Source organism: Phymastichus coffea, unplaced genomic scaffold, assembly GCF_024137745.1.
Source record: "Phymastichus coffea isolate CEN01 unplaced genomic scaffold, Cenicafe_Pcof_1.1 PCOF00226, whole genome shotgun sequence".
Lineage (NCBI taxonomy): Eukaryota > Metazoa > Arthropoda > Insecta > Hymenoptera > Eulophidae > Phymastichus > Phymastichus coffea.
The window spans coordinates 95,588-110,680 of record NW_026707037.1 but is presented as its reverse complement, the minus strand read 5'-3'; the positions used below and the strand labels follow the sequence as shown (position 1 = coordinate 110,680).

General features: G+C 43.8%; 1 non-coding gene across 1 annotated transcript; it reads left to right on the top strand.

The window, feature by feature from the left end:
- The first annotated feature begins 286 nt into the window (after positions 1-286).
- On the top strand, positions 287-438 carry LOC131674300 (U12 minor spliceosomal RNA). The gene has a single exon (XR_009302807.1). It is a non-coding gene; the product is annotated as a U12 minor spliceosomal RNA (small nuclear RNA).
- The last annotated feature ends 14,655 nt before the right edge of the window (positions 439-15,093 follow it).

The window sequence follows — 15,093 nt, the reverse complement described above, 5'->3', positions numbered from 1 at the left end:
TACCTGCGCTGCTGCATTTTTCTCGTGTTCGTTCGATGCGATTTACGGTACGAACTGCGGGAATTGAAAATCTTTTTAATATCGCTAATTCGATTCATATGTTATGCACGCCAACATTTCACGAACGAACAGTCGCCGCCGCTTCATCGTAATGTGAATTGAATTTTGGCGCGCCAATCGTTTCGCGCGTCGGACCGTTAGATGGCTCGCGACGGTGTTTTCAGTAAAGCGAAAGAGAAACAGAGGAGCGCGAAGCATATAAGCCTGAGCAGCGATTTCCGTAATCGTGCCTTAAACTAATGAGTAAGGAAAATATTCGGCTTTGGTAACGCTTAGCAATGTTTACATAATTAAGCGAACCTATTTTTGAAAGGGAACAGGTCGTCCCGTGGCTGCCTGGACTACTTTTTCAGGTGGCCTGGTGAAGCGATCTTTCTCTGATTGTAGAATTTGCAACGTCAGAATTTTACTCTATAGTCTGCTGATCGAATGTGCTTGACTTGAATTGACGAGCTTTGATAACTTGAGAAATTTAACATCCAAGTTCGAGTTTACGATCGAATTATGAAGAAAATGCACAAGCCGAAGATCAGAATTGAAGCAGTGTATCTTTGTCGATATTACCATCTTGCGATTCGATGAAGCCTGTGATATTTACAGCAGCCGAGCGCAGGTTAAAAGCAGCGTTGCCGTGTGCGTCTCGCACTCGAGATGAAACTTGTGCTCTCATAAACCTGCTAAAATTCAATTTGCCGAGTAAAGTCACGTAATTCTACGCAAACGTACACGCCAGCTCACCAAGTTGCGGAGAATCGGGCTTTCTATCTTGCGTAGTAATCAAGTCCTCCAAGATTCACGAGCTACTACGCGGTTCAGTGGCGGAGCTAATACTTTTTATTTGTTCGTTCGTCTTAATGACATTGTTGCTCGACAGGTTTGGTATTGAGCTAATGGGAATGCGAACATCGATTCTTTCAACAATATCGAACGTATTTTTAAGTAGATATCTTAGAAAAGAAAGTGACTTGACATTTTAAAAATGAAATTGTTTATGAAATGGATATTTTTATATAATATTCATATAATTACTGACAGAGGGGAAAACGTATTTTTCTTGCACGCGTCCAAAGAAACTTGGTGTGCTTGTTATTTGAATATTGTGCGCTACGCTTTTCGAATTCGCTGACGTTGAAAAAAGAGAAATTTTGACAACTCATTGTGAATGTTGTCCGAATATGATGATTGCTTTCGTATGCACGCTTCGAGTTGTATGTAACTCTATAAAAATACATTGGGGTGTACGCTCTTAAACTTGTTAAACGATACACGACTGACGATTGGCGAATGACAACGCTCAACATCGAAATTTCAAACTCGACATAGAAAACTCAACGCGCTAAGGTAAGCGCTAAATTGAAAACACTTGCCATAGAGGAAGTCAGTGAAACCAGATTGCAATTTATCTGGCGTCCCTGTTGAACTGCTGCTGCTGTCGACAAGCTAAACCATCCAGTCATCGATCCCTTACCACGCGCGCTCGATTTATTTTTTTATCCTTGTCCATTTATTTATTTTTTTTTGTTTCGTGCGTGCCGATCAACGTCACAATGCGCAATTTCGCCACGCAGTGCATATACACAGCAACGTCGATCGCGTTTCCAATTTCATGCGGTAATAATTCGATTTCGCGCGTGCACGTATGCGCCAAGGCCTTCTCGCTTATATTTGAAAAAAAAACGCACGAACGCGGTTGGGCTGGGAAAGCGTACAGCGTCTAGAGGTAAGTGTGTCTCCCCCGAGAAGTGTCTTATTTCGTCCCTCGTTACAGGCAAGTCCGACCGCTCCTCTTATCCTACGCTCATATCGCGTGGACCACCACGGCGATGTTAAATTTTTCATTTTCATCGAGAAGCGCAATTACGACATTTAACGAAGCTCTGCGAAATGTCAATGCACCCCCATCGACGCGCTCGCGAGATTATCGCAGCACGTAGCAGAGCGTAATGCACAATGATGCGTCGTGTCATTTTGGTGGTACGGAGGGAGGCGTTTCGCGTGGGTAAGGGCAATGACGCTCGAGCGCACATCATCGCTGCCCTTCGTGGGGGTCGCGTGGGAGCAAGTGAATTACCCCACGCCACGTACGGGGCTCGGCGAAACGCGTGCTGCGCTACCATTCTCGAGATAAAACAAAGTAGCCGTCGCGGCGACGACGTTGACTGGGAGAAAGCGGCGATCAGTTCGAAGCGTCGCTCGGCCTAATCGGAATTAAAAGAGATGCCTGGCAAAGGAAAATCCCCATATCTCTCCGCAGCCAAGAACGTAGACGTTGGCCCTTTCTCTCTGTCTCCCCAGGCGCATAACCATTCACGGGGGTTGGACGCTCCTGCGCGCAGCGCCGCACACAGGGGAGCTGATCGGCCTAGCGCCGCTCACCCCGAACGCTAACTAATGCGGCACCGCCTGCCTTGCACTCGACACGCACTGAATTTTCGGCCCAAGGCCGGGGGCACGTTCCACTCTGGCATTCCTTCGTTGTATTATCTCGGTGCGCGCGCGAAGGGGAGATCTGCTGTACGATGATGCTCGTCGTTGCAAGCCGAACGCGTCTTACGATTATCACAAGTTTCATCGAAAACAAGAACGAAAGTAAAAGTAATAAAGACACCGTTTTATTTAGTTTACTTTGTTTTCGCGATCTCGTAGACGCGGCTACAGACGTGGTGCGGCAATTTTAACTCGTTTCCCTTTAATAACTAACGAAACCGCGCGTCTTCTCGACGCCTCGTACGACTAAAACGAAGAAATAATAATCACAGTAATGTCTGATGAAAAGGCTACATACGTGCGCAATGCGAACCAACGTAACAACCGTTGATTTCTTCGTCCTTGCGCAAAAGAAAAAAAAATATCTCTCTCTCAAACGATTTACGTGATTTACTCGGCTTCATTATTGTTTTAGTGCCGCGGCAATAAAGAGAGAATGAGAGAGAGAGAGAGAGAGAGAGAGAGAGAGAGAGAGAGAGAGAGAGAGAGAGAGAGAGAGAGAGAGGTAATGACAAGAGACGCATTATGTTCGCGTTTTTTGTCGCGACTCATCATCTGCGTATTTTACCGAGAGTTGTAAAGCGAGAGTTGCGTGATTTTCTTGAAATACGGACGTTTCATCGTAGTTCCGTGTCGCACCGTCACAACCAAATGAGAGAATTACGCATTCATACTCCGTCCAGAAAAAAAAAGAGAGAAAAAAGCTCGAAGCGCGCGCGCAATCAATGCAAAATTCGTTATTACATAAATGCAGCAGCTGCGGCTTTGCGATCAAATATTCGTTGTCTATAGTGTCGGCCCCTCTCATTATTCGTATGAACGCGCGGCAGCGGCGTCCGCCCTCGCCGATAAATATGCAACTTTAACGTCCGGCAGATTTCAGGGATGGAAAGGGAAATTTCCCTGGGGCTCGCAAGAGGGGTGGAAATGCTGCGCGGCGACCAGGGAAGATTCTTATACGCTGGCACACGCAGCGCCGGTATAGTCTTCCAGAAAGCCGCGTGATAATTCGTCCGCTGAATAGCTCGCTCGGTGATAAGACTTTGCCCTGGCGGAAGTATACCTACGAGGGACGATTTTTTTTGTTCTTCTCCGAAGGATCTTTCAGGCACTGAAATCGGCCATCGCTTATTTCTCCCTCTTATCCCAGGCTAATCGTTTTTGACTATCGTCGTATCAATTTAACGTTTCGTCGAATCAGCATAAACATTAGCGTAGTTTCCTTGCTGAAATCGAATCAACTTTTATCGCGCGTATCGGGAAAGCCAAACGCGCGAAAGGCCAGTTACAAGCACCGCCGCGCTGACGTGCCTGTCTTTATCGCCGCATTTCCGCAGTTTTTTTTTCCCCTTAACCGCGATAAGATTGAACGTTCGAATCAACAGAAAGCTAAAATGTAAATTGCTCGCGACGAAATTTACGCCGCGTTTGTTCGACTCTCTCTCTCTCTCCCTCTCCATTTTCTAAATTGCTATTGTTCCCTTGCGTCGTGCTTAACGCGACGCACAAGGGGAGACGGCTCGCACTGCAAAATTGACGCCGCGTCTGCATACTTTCACGTGCGTGTCGAAAGCCAAAGCTTTTTTTTCGCCGCGTTCGATATTATTTAGCGAACCCAGGGACACAAAGCTCCTTTGCGTTGTATCGCGTTGTTCGAGCCAAACGGAATTTCAAACAGTTTGGAGCGCTGCGCGCTGCCGTCAAAACGTCAAAACTAGCTTGCGAATCGCAAAAAAAGCACTTAACTGTTATCGAAATGAACAAGCCTCTCTAAACGCGCGTAGCGTCTAACCGCGCTTGTTCGCGTATACCGCCCAGCAGAACTCGTCTATCCAAGATCATTTTATCAGAATGACGCGTAACTCGTTTGCATGCGACTCGCGTTAAAAGGGCTACGGCTGTCAATCATAATAATGTCAATGGTCCGCGCGCGCGCGCGCCTTCTTCCTCGGATAACCGCCGATGCGGCTGATCTGCAATTGAAACAAGACGATTGCAATGGGTTCGATCACCGATTCCAATTTAAAGACGCGTCACTAGGCGATCGTCACGGCTAAGTAAGCATTATGGCGCTAAAGCGCGCCGGTGGTCGAGGCACTTGGTTGTCGTAACGAGCCGCGCCGAAATAAAGTCTGCCGATGAATATTCACGAAGGCGGTGCCAGAGCGAGGCGGCAGAAGGTATTTCCAGCGGCGAAGCGACGAGCTCGCCGATCCGGCTCCGCCGAGCGCGACTCGGCGTGTTATCGGCGAGAGAAAGACAAGAGTCGGCTGGAACGAGATCGTCGTCGGCTAGCTTCGGCTGGCGCGCGTCTCGGGGCAAATTGGGTAGGCGTGGCGGCCGATCCCGCCCGGCGATAGCTCGTTCGCCTCGCCGAAAACGCGCCTTCGGTTTTTGACGAGCCACGGGCACGACGATAAGTCTTATCGCAGGGACAAAGTGAAAGGGATCTCGGGTGGGGGCGGCGACGTGCCGCGCGGTAGCGCCGCGCACGACCGATAAATCCGCGGGCCGAGGGGGCGGCGTGTAATTCCGATGGCGCGCCACGCCGCAGCGTAATGACGCGTCCGCCGATAATGAGAGAGCCAAAGCGGTAGCGGCGTCTCTTATTAAGCAGCCGGACGATCAAACGGCCTCTCCTCTCCCGTCTTTTCTAGGCGATAAGTCGGGCCCCGTGCGCGACACTTCTTTCTTGTTCCTCCCTCGCGCGCAGATTGCAGGTTCCGATTGTCGACACTCTCGCGCGCCTCCACCAAGACGCGGCCAAGACGCGCGCGCTTTGATTCGCCGGCAGCCCGCCTGGCTTCTAATTCACCTTCGACCTCTCGAGTGGCTGACTAGCCATTGTGCGCGCGCGTCTTTCAGCTGGAGATCGCGACCGCGGCTGCGTTATACTTCGAGATTGCCGACGCGCCAGATTCTTTCCTCGCAGTTCGATAACTCGAAGCCCACGCGCGACGACGTTGAACGCTCACCGAGCGAGCTGTCAACGGGCGCCGTCAACGAAATCTCAGTGCTGCGGAACACTGCGCAACGTTCGTCCGTGAGGTTCGTTAGCCTCGCGTTAGCTTCCGAAACAGGAGAAACAAGTCCGTGTGCGAAGGGGCATTGTACAAAATTAACCTCGGACATGTAACAGCGATCCAAGTTGAAATGGCACGCTCGCCTTCAACGGCAATTCGCGGGCAAAGTGTCAATATTTATCAGAGGCGACGTCGGCGAGAAGGAAGACAATAAAAATGTTGCAGGCCAACAACGACCTTAGCACCGATATAGCAACGCGCGATCGCTCGTCGCGCATGAAAAGTGTGCGCCAGAGACGTCCGCTGTCGCTGAGTAATGGAACGTCGACCTCCGCACGTCTTCGTTGCATTTCCGTTTTAGAACTTCTTGTTTGCCAAGGCTAACGCGTCGCCTCGTTACGAGTCGATACGTTCGAGCTCGCGGTAGCAAATTAGCTGCAGTTTGTACGCGCTTTAGGGATCCATTGAAGACCAAATAAATGGACTGTTTCTTTTTAGGTCACTCACTTCAACACTACGACTGTTCTTTTCATCGCCATTCTCGATTCAATCGATTTTAAGTAAACTTTCATTGACTAGTCATCGAATCATACTGTTATAATTCTTTCTTAACCGAAGCGGCTGAGTTACGGTGGCTAATCGCAGAGCACGACGAAAATTTTTAGTTCTGTGGTGTCTATTCAGAACTGTTGTACGACTGCTGAACTTGCACCGGAAACACCGTCGCAGGGCTGATACCTGTCTATCGCGTGTTGAATTATTAATTGGTCTTTGTTTATGGAAATGTCACAGCATTGAATACTTGCCTAAGAGTTAAACACAAGCTAAACACTCGCATTCTTTGATGTTATTAATCAAGAAAACCCTCTATTTTTCGATGAGTGCGTTCAGTAGAAGCGTCATAGTTTGCCAAACCACTATTCAACAAAATAAAAATAAATCTGTCGTTCTTCATGGCAATTCAGCATCACAGCCATTCAAAAGTTTTATTATTTTTAGACAATTATTTATTAGCTTGGGAATTTTGAAGAGAATATCACACCAATGTTTAAACTAGATGAATGAAAAATTGCCATGCAAAATATTACGTAGACTTTGCGATGCCCTCTTGTAGTTTTATGGTTACCTAGAAATTAGTAAAGTTTGAACTGACATTTTTTTTCAACGTTTCTCAATGGATACCATAGGGAGTTTTTCAGCATTCGAGTTGAAAATTAGTTCAGAATTTCTACCGCATGTTCGGATCCACCTATAGAAGCTTAATTTCGAAAAATTGAGCATAGAAGTTGGATAAAGAAAAAGAAATATAGTCAGACGAGCGCACAAATTAGTTATAACGTAATTCGGTGCTGAAATACTACGATAACCTGCGTGTAGTCGCTTAAATCTTCCATCGTTTCCATTTTCTCAATCTACAGGTTTCCACAGACCAACTGTTCTGCACAACTATTACGCAATGAAAAATCAGTCGAGCACATACGCAGGCCAAGTTTTTCCGTGCTTCCTGGTGTGCCTCGCAGCGCAATTAATCCGAGAGGCGCCTCGCTGGCAACATCATCCTCGCATTCCTTCACGAGTCGCGCGCGGATCACTGAACTTCCCACGCTCACATGTGCTCGTGTGTGTGTATGCATATAACTCTCTCGAGATAAGAAGCGACGCGCGACCAAGGCGTAGGCCGCGTGTACACAAAATTTTTTGTCTCCCACAATGGGCTTTGACTTCTGTTTCGCGCATGCGAGCTTCGTGTATCTACTTCGCTCGCGTCATGTCGAGTTTCTAACGACGTTTCATGTTTTCCTCTCTGCAAGACGGATCTACGGAGGAAATCGCCGGGGAGCTATTTATGCTTTGAGAAAAGCCCACGAGTGCATTGTATACCGTAATTTAGCGTTTGATCGATTTACCAGCAAAGATTGCCGTTTTCAGCACGATAAATCGCTAATCTTTATGAACTTGCAATTGTAACTGTAGTGCAAGTATATTTGTTTTTCCAAGTTCACCGCGTAAGAATAATTCATCGCGTCGATATTTCTATGATAAATCTCGTCGTTTGTCACACACACACACACACACACACACACACACACACGCGCGCGCGCGCGCGCGCGCGCACGCACGCACGCACGCACACACACACACACACGCACGCACGCACACACACACACACACACACACACACACGCGCGCGCGCACGCACGCACGCACGCACGCACACACACACACGCACACACACACACACGAGTCCACTCGTAAAAAGCGATATTTTATCCGTCTGTGCGTCGTCACGTCATCATCAACCCTTGACATTCTATCGTAATTCTCGCACCACGCAACGTCGTCTCGGAGATCTCGAATAACTTCTCGCGGCAACGCACGAGCACGTCGCTCGCAAACGACAAAGTTATCCTTCTGATATAGATCGGATTTACTGCTACTAAAGCGAGAATTTCGCTCTCGTAATATGCACGAAGAAGTTGCCTTCGCCTCGTTAATGTTTCAGACTTTCATTCTTATCTTTTAATAAGACTCTTGTCCCGCATACGTTTCTCCTTACTTTTTTTTTAATTGAGTTTATCGCGGTTGAATAATTGTTTAATTAACTTGTGCTATTCCTCGAAAAAGTTAACGGTCGTTGCGCGGAGCACAGTCAGATGACGAATGATAATTTAAAATTTGCTCGACTCTCCGAAGTAGCTCGGCTCGTTTGCTAAGGCACAAGGCGGCTGAGGTAGCGAGCGGAGAGCGAGGGAGCGATTGACCGCATCCAAAAATAATTTGCATCACCTGTCACCGCTACTCGCCGGCCGATCGCGAGCGTCCGTAAATAAACCAAGGCCTTTAAGGTTGCACCAAGACGTTTGACGATTCAACGACGCTGCAAACCAGAAGCCACTCTCGCGGATGGTTTTAGTTGGGAAGCACCGTTTTTGGTTTTGCGAGTGAATTAGCTGTGCTACATTCAAATATTTACAATCTTGGATTTACTTGCAATCGATTATTAGAGCATTAGAGCGCGTATCGCTAGAAATACACGCTTGTTGCAGGTATAATGTGGGTTTCGGTGTTGCGAAGCTGTCCAACGCAAAATAATCTACAAATAATATTACCAATAAGTAACCGTTCGCGACCGATTCGCTTTCTAGGTCATGCAAAAGTCATCTTCGAAACGATCATAATTTTTCTTTTTTGCATTCCATGACTCACACGCGACATTACAACAAACAGTAATTTTGCGCATTAAAATCCTTTGAATTATAACGTAATCGCCGGCTGGTGTACAGTTGCATACTTATGACCTGCAGCGAGTCTTAAAGAGAAGTCGTGTACTCGTGACAATGCCAGCCGGTGTACATTTTAAAGCACTTTCACGTCGTGAGTCATTGTTGTTGCTTTAGTCTTTGTGATTCACGTAACGATATAGCTCCGTTGGCTGAAACATTTTGGTCGCCAAGCGAAACAGCTTGAAGTTTCAAAAAATCATTTGGCTTGCGAGACCGTAAGGAGGTCCGCAATGAAACCCGACAGCTGGTATTTTGTATTGAGAATTTGGAGGCTTCTCCGAGAATAAGGAAGAATACGAATGGCACGGCACTTCCTTTCGAAGAACAAGGAACGATCTCGCAAAGATTTCAAAAGGAATAAAAAAGTAAAACAAAAAAAAAGAAGAAAAGTGAAGAGTAGAAAACGGAAGAGAGTATGTAATTTCCAGCCTTGCAAAAATCGCCTTCCGTTTTATTATCCTGCGGCAGCGGTCGAGCATTGAAATGCGCGCGCGTTTCACTTTCGCGCGCGGCCGCCCGAATGACTTGACGATCACGCTATTTACGGCGCGTTACGGCGCGGGCGCATCATCATATCCGGCAGAAACGAAAAATGGCTTTTCTTGCTAAAGACCCCGGAGGCCCACTGAACGAGTGACTTGACCGCCAGACGGCAAAAATGTGCTTATATTGGAATTCCGTTGCTGTCTTTTATCGCTCAAGGAAAAAGTTTATAGGCTTTGAGGATCGTACGGCACTATTCAATTCTTTCTTTTATTTTCTTATATCATCTTGGATGACGACCGACGGGAAGAATGTGAAATTATTATTGTTCAAATAGGGATAAACGTGACTCTTTTGTGTCTTCGTGGATGCAGATGAATGTTTTGAGCTATCGAGTTCATCAGTTCGTATACTTTTAACTTGCAAATTTTCAAGGTGATCAAACTTTATAATATTAATTTTTATAAATTATAAAATGTTAAAGTCGAGGTAAATATATAAATATGTAAATTATGTAAAATCTGTAAAATTAGAATAAAGTGATTGAATAAATAAGTAAGAGTAATGTGAATTTGTAAGAAAAAAAGTTAAGACAAATATTATAATGTTTTAAAGGTTACAAAGTAGCATTAAGTTTATTGTGTAAAAAACCAAGTCCATTTCTGGGTTACGTATGAAAAATAAATCTAAAATAAAAATACATACATTACTTTTCACTGCGTTGCCTCCCCGAAGGGATCGCGCGAGCGAGAAAAGTGTAATCCGAGTTCGCAGAACTTGAAGAAGTGTTTCCAAAAGCTGAATGCTTCGCGGCTACTGCTTCGCTACCCTTTTATCTCTTTCTTTTTTGTGCGGATCTGAGGGGGAAAGCGATTTATGCATTTTTGGAATAGGAAATTTGTACTAAGCGGACGCTGGCTGAAAGCACGCTATTTAAACTTGAATCAGTAAAATTTAACAGTGATCGTTGGCAGAACAACGAAAAATCTGGTGTTTAAGATACGTTTTCTCACAACATACGTATTGTTATGTTTTTGCAGTTTTTATATTAGTGCCCAGTCGAGCAAACTCCCGAGTCAATATTGAAAGATCGCCTCGCCAACTTAACTGTCCTTAAATATGGTCAGTCAAATTCCGACAGCGTACACCAGCACGCCGACTATGTACAGGAACAACAAGCATCGAAAAATGCGCGCGCATGCACACTCACAAACAGAGCTGTCGAGTCGGCAACACGCAATGGAGTGTGTAAAGCCCTGGCGCGCGAGTCGTTACTCCTAAAGAACGGACTCGTTAGTGTCCCGTTTAACACGTGGAAAGCCTGAGAAACAAGTTAGCTTTTGTTACCTTGCTATTTACACGTATACCGTATCAACGATCGTTGCGCCATTTACGTCGAAATCACGCAGGAAATGCTGTTTTTCTTTTGTTTTTTTCGTTTACGGCAAAAAAACGATTCGCACTTGGAGAACGTCTGCACGTAGACAACATACCTGAAGGGTCAAAGTTGCGCCATTTCATCCGTCGTTCAGCCGTCAAGGAGTTGCCGCTCTCTCCCACTACGATATTGTTTTCCCGTCGGCAAATACGCGCGATGCAAATGATAAACTTCCTATTCACTGGAGCGGCCGTAAAAGAAACTTGGCGTAAAACGCGCGTGTGCGTAGACGGGAGGCGCGCGCGTCTTTTTCCGGCGCGACGCTTTGTGCGAGCATTACGAATGCCTTCTTGTCCGAACTGAGAGGAAATTCAAAATCCATCGTCGGCAGTCACGTTCTCGTGCAATTATTAGAGGATTCTATGGGGGATTGGAAAAAATGCACCTTTTGCTCTGGAAAAATGCAAATAGGCACTTTCGATTAGATGAAGATTAACAAGTCAGTAGGCTAAACGATGCCAATGAAAAACAAGAGTCATGTAAACTTTGCAAACTGTTGTTAGTCTCTCGTATAAAAATCTTAGTATACCGCACAACTTACAGCCGCATGCTTGTTTGCCCAAGAATACATTAAACAATAAGAAAAAGCACATCGTGCGCCATCGTCATTCGTGGCTTATTACGTATGCGGAATAATGTAAGCTTTCGGCAGGCACTCGCACAGTATCTTCAATATCTTTATCCGCCAATAAAATTATGAGCGGGGAGGGAAGGAAAAACGACGATCCTTTCTTGATTGCTTGTCAGCATTGCGCGGAGAACTAAAGAAACGTCAGAATCCTGCGAGGGAGGCGGCGTGCACTTTACAAAATGGACAACTCAGCCTTCGCCGTCGTCGTCCAGCATCTTCCACCCCGTTGAATCCAGAACGTGCTCTCTTTTTTTCACCCTTATATTTCCGAGAGAGAGAGAGAGAGAGAGAGCGCAGCATGCTTTTGAGCCCTTTTCTAAGGAGTCTCTACTCTACTTTTTTTCCTCGTCGCCGGTAGCCCTCTTACCGGCCGGAAACATGATTTTAGATACAGTTCGGAGAGAAGAGATTTTTATTGACTAGCTCGTCTTTTCGCCGGGCTTGTAGAAAGAAGCTTTCTTCATACCTTATTCAAAGCTTCTTCATTATTTCACTTTTCTTACCAGAGTTCTCAGTATAGTGTATGTGAGGCCGAGCAAAATCAATATATGGCCGACCGGCGAGATGTTTATCCGTCTGACGTATTTTTTTCGCCTTTGTTAGATTATATTGCTTAGGCGTGGAAAAACTATTCGTTTTGCCAATTTCGGAAATTGAATACTTTAACAGATTTGATAATAAATTCTTGAATGATCGTAATAAATACAATCAAGATTGAGAGAAATATTAAGATACAAATCAAGTATGAACTACTTGAATTTGCCTAGAAAGAGTTTATCTACCGAGAAACATTACAGAGTTCACATGAGATTATTCCTTGACGAAAAGTCGGTCATACGCCAAATTCGTCGAAAATAATTAATTGATCATTCGGATTGTATAGACCTTCACGGACGACCAAAACAAACGATAAATTCTCACCAATAGTCGCGCAAACAGCGAGCGCCACTCTTTTCTTGACGTCCGAAGCGATAAATAAGCCGAGTCTCCGCGCAGACAATGTTTTTGGCAAGAAGCGCCGTCTGCAAGCTCTTTCCATTCATTTTGCTGCGGCGCGCAGCGGTGCATCTTCCATTGAAATTTCCCCTGTGCACTTATCCCGAATCGCTTATTATCTCTGTGGCTTTCTTTCTCCTTCCGAGGTCTGCTCAGCTTTGTTAAAAGGATATACTGGTTTTACAACTGGTTGAAAAGATGCTATCGTTAGATTGGTCAAGCTTTGTTCGACAGCTCTAATTAAGATTTCCTTTGTTCGTCAGATGAAAATCTTAATTGGACAGATTTCATACTTTTTGAATACACTTTGCCGTGCTCGCATATTGTTCCTTTATTTTGAATTTCAGTAACAAAATAAAATAAATAATTTTTTCAATATCGATGCTTAACTTTCGTTGAAAAATATTCTAGAGAATATTTCTAGACATCTTTTCTTTAAAACCGCAAGATCAGTAGTAAGATACACCAATATCTTCTTGTAGTATGTAGTCACCTCATAAAAGCCAGCCGCGTGTTTATAGAGTTACCGAAGGTGTATAAGAGCCACCTGAACTTCGAGAACATACAAGTCTCATCCAAGCTTCTCTCAATGCGAAATATCTGTACAGAACGCACACCCGAACGCCAAGAAAAAGAGAGAGAGAGAGAGAGAGAGAGAGAGAGAGAGAGAGAGAGAGAGAGAGAGAGAGAGAGAGAGAGAGAGAGAGAGAAGTGAAATGGAAAAACAATTCGTCGTTTACGCAACGAAAAAACGTGAAGATGAAGTTATTACCCAATGCCGCTGGGATTGAAAAAAGTGCTGAGGGAAATGACTGAAACGCGCGCGGCTGTCGAGAATATCCTCTTTGCGACACGAAAAACGAACAACGGATTATTGGAATTCTCCCGGGAGCGAGTTATTGGAAATTCGTGACAAATTAATGCGATGTCTCACGATAACGTTTGATCTGTCTGCTCTCTCACTCTCATAGAGGGTAATGACTTTTTTTTGCGTTTGGAGGGAGTGCGATCAAGGATTGGAAGCTGATTGTTTTCAGTCTGGAAATGAAAGGTTATTGACGGATTTAAATCGGTTGCTCGATTCCCCAACGGTACCTATACCGACTTTACTTTCGACGTTGAACCAAATTAATTGGATTGGACATAGAAGACTAGTATTAACAGCGAACATTGATCGGGCACGATTTTTTTTTTGCCCCATCTAACACATCGGATCACGTACTCGATGGATAATTTTATGAGGGAAAATTACGCCGACAAATGGATCCTCCTCCTCGGCAAATATTTTAATGAAAATTCCATTGGCAATAACTGCCCGACGTATCGCGCTCACGCGAGAATAGCTCTTCCAACCTGATGAACCCATAACGGATCTGTGCGAGAAATAATCGTCCCAGTGCGATCCACGAATGGTCTCTCGCAGCGATCGCCTTTCGTCTAATTAATCCAATTAGCGCACGTCAACCGCGTCCATTACCTAGACTAATCACCCATTCCTTTAACAGCTCACGGAGATGTAACTCTATATCTGGTGACATTTGCACCATCATTTTCTTCTTAAATGCATTCGCGTAATTTCGATCGAGGGGCTTAGAATTTTCTTATTTTTTCTTTAATTTGTGTAAGCCTTTTTTCAGATTCTGATGAATAATCTCGTGGATTTTAAAATTAATATCGTGAAAGATAAAATACTTTTATTCTAATCACAATCTTTATCTTGGATTTATAATTTATGATAAATGTTGTAATTGGTATATTCGAGCATCCCAGATTATTAATAAAATTATGAACCTGTAAGAAATATAAAAGAAGTTTCAAAATATTCTTTTCTATGATTCTTTTATGTTTACAAAAATCGACTTTGATAAAATATTCTTGTTAATTAATAACATGCTAATACTTGGCATTGAGCTTCGTCTCAGTAAATTAACTCATAGTTATAAAAATGAATTTTTTAAATATATATAATATGTATAATGTATAATCATTCAAATCAAATCATATCTTGTTATTTATTTTCAGGTGAGTATTAATCTAATTAACTTTGGAACATCTTGGTAGTGATACTTTATTACTATTGTACTTCTGTAAACATGTAAGTATTTAAACGTCCATGGTCACATAATCGTATTTGTTACAATGAGAAACCTTCGTATCGTAAAAAAGTTTAGTCATAAGAAGGTGAGACAGTTAACTTTTTGAAAATTCGATAAATTATGATAGATAACGTCATCAATTGTTCAAACTTATATCAAAAGCTAACCGCAACTTTAATATTAACGTTAAACTTTTAATTAGATTTTTGCTCTATACATTATATATAGTTAACTGGAAAGGTTGTTGACTTTGAAAGCTTAAAAAACAAACAAAAATCAAGTACAATAGTCAAATGTGAACTATAATACAAAAGTAATTTTTTACAACGTCTGACTGACTGATGATCTATAGATGATCTCTCCTTAGGTGATCTATAAAACACGAGCTTGATTCATTATTATACTTGACTTTTGTTATTTTTCGACCTTTAAAATTTCCATCTTTTCTTTTTAACTTTGTATATTACAGATATTTTTCTTATCTTTTAGTTTAAAAACTTGACAGATAAGAACTAATTTACATAAATTTTCATTGAACCTTTCCCGTGAAAACCGTAAAAAAATGAATTTCGATCAATAATTTTTGTAATAAAGC